Source organism: Petromyzon marinus, unplaced genomic scaffold (assembly GCF_048934315.1).
Source record: "Petromyzon marinus isolate PM22_M1 ecotype Great Lakes invasive population unplaced genomic scaffold, UKy_Petmar_22M1.pri1.0 PM_G_Scaffold_55, whole genome shotgun sequence".
NCBI classification, from domain to species: domain Eukaryota; kingdom Metazoa; phylum Chordata; class Hyperoartia; order Petromyzontiformes; family Petromyzontidae; genus Petromyzon; species Petromyzon marinus.
Window position 1 is genome coordinate 1,345,001 of NW_027423008.1, and position 2,500 is coordinate 1,347,500.

Here is a 2,500-nt window from a genome sequence, read left to right on the forward strand (position 1 = left end):
GGTGGCACAGAAATCCCTCGGAATGGGAAAACGGGTCATTTTCGTGTTGCCACATTGCATGCGAACGGCATGAAACTTCCAGAGGCATTTGCAGCAGGAATGCATGTGCAGTCAAAAAAGTGAATATTTTTCACGGATAGACCCCATGAAACGCTAGAAATTGGCGGCGATGTCTCTCTTGTGGCTCACGGGGCTGTTAGGGTGGCACAGAAATCCCTCGGAATGGGAAAACGGGTCATTTTCGTGTCGCCACATTGCATGCGAACCGCATGAAACTTCCAGAGGCATTTGCAGCAGAAATGCATGTGCAGTCAAAAAATTGAATATTTTTCACGGATAGACCCCGTGAAACGCTAGAAATTGGCGGGGATGTGTCTCTTGTGGCTCACGGGGCTGTTAGGGTGGCACAGAAATCCCTCGGAATGGGAAAAAACGGGTCATTTTCGTGTCGCCACATTGCATGCGAACCGCATGAAACTTCCAGAGGCATTTGCAGCAGGAATGCATGTGCACTCAAAAAATGTGATATTTTTCACGGAGAGACCCCGTGAAACGCTAGAAGTGGGCGGGGATGTCTCTCTTGTGGCTCACGGGGCTGTTAGGGTGGCACAGAAATCCCTCGGAATGGGAAAACGGGTCATTTTCGTGTCGCCACATTGCATACGAACCGCATGAAACTTCCAGAGGCATTTGCAGCAGGAATGCATGTGCACTCAAAAAAGTGAATATTTCTCACGGATAGACCCCGTGATACGCTAGAAATTGGCGGGGATGTCTCTCTTGTGGCTCACGGGGCTGTTAGGGTGGCACAGAAATCCCTCGGAATGGGAAAACGGGTCATTTTCGTGTCGCCACATTGCATGCGAACCGCATGCAACTTCCAGAGGCATTTGCAGCAGAAATGCATGTGCAGTCAAAAAAAAATTGATATTTTTCACGGATAGACCCCGTGAAACGCTAGAAATTGGCGGGGATGTGTCTCTTGTGGCTCACGGGGCTGTTCGGGTCGCACAGAAATCCCTGGGAATGGGAAAACGGGTCATTTTCGTGTTGCCACATTGCGTACGAACCGCATGAAACTTCCAGAGGCATTTGCAGCAGGAATGCATGTGCACTCAAAAACTTCTATATGTTTCACGGATAGACCCCGTGAAACGCTAGAAATTGGCGGGGATGTGTCTCTTGTGGCTCACGGGGCTGTTAGGGTGGCACAGAACTCCCTCGGAATGGGAAAACTTCTATATGTTTCACGGATAGACCCCGTGAAACGCTAGAAATTGGCGGGGATGTGTCTCTTGTGGCTCACGGGGCTGTTAGGGTGGCACAGAACTCCCTCGGAATGGGAAAAGGGGTCATTTTCGTGTTGCCACATTGCATAGGAACGCCATGAAACTTCCAGAGGCATTTGCAGCAGAAAGGCACGTGCACTCAAAAATTTTAATATTTTTCACGCATAGACCCCGTCAAACGCTAGAAGTTGGCGGGGATGTCTCTCTTGTGGCTCACGGGGCTGTTAGGGTCGCACAGAAATGCCTCGGAATGGGAAAACGGGTCATTTTTGTGTGGCCACATTGCATAGGAACGGCATGAAACTTCCAGAGGCATTTGCAGCAGGAATGCATGTGCACTCAAAAACGTCTATATTTTTCACGGATAGACCCCGTGAAACGCTATAAATTGGCGGGGATGTCTCTCTTGTGGCTCACGGGCGCTGTTAGTTAGGGTCGCACAGAAATCCCTCGGAATGGGAAAAGGGGTCATTTTCGTGTTGCCACATTGCGTACGAACGGCATGAAACTTCCAGAGGCATCTGCAGCAGAAATGCATGTGCACTCAAAAACGTCTATATTTTTCACGGATAGACCCCGTGAAACGCTAGAAATTGGCGGGGATGTGTCTCTTGTGGCTCACGGGGCTGTTCGGGTCGCACAGAAATCCCTGGGAATGGGAAAACGGGCCATTTTCGTGTTGCCACATTGCGTACGAACCGCATGAAACTTCCAGAGGCATTTGCAGCAGGAATGCATGTGCACTCAAAAACTTCTATATGTTTCACGGATAGACCCCGTGAAACGCTAGAAATTGGCGGGGATGTGTCTCTTGTGGCTCACGGGGCTGTTAGGGTGGCACAGAACTCCCTCGGAATGGGAAAAGGGGTCATTTTCGTGTTGCCACATTGCATAGGAACGCCATGAAACTTCCAGAGGCATTTGCAGCAGAAAGGCACGTGCACTCAAAAATTTTAATATTTTTCACGCATAGACCCCGTCAAACGCTAGAAGTTGGCGGGGATGTCTCTCTTGTGGCTCACGGGGCTGTTAGGGTCGCACAGAAATGCCTCGGAATGGGAAAACGGGTCATTTTTGTGTGGCCACATTGCATAGGAACGGCATGAAACTTCCAGAGGCATTTGCAGCAGGAATGCATGTGCACTCAAAAACGTCTATATTTTTCACGGATAGACCCCGTGAAACGCTATAAATTGGCGGGGATGTCTCTC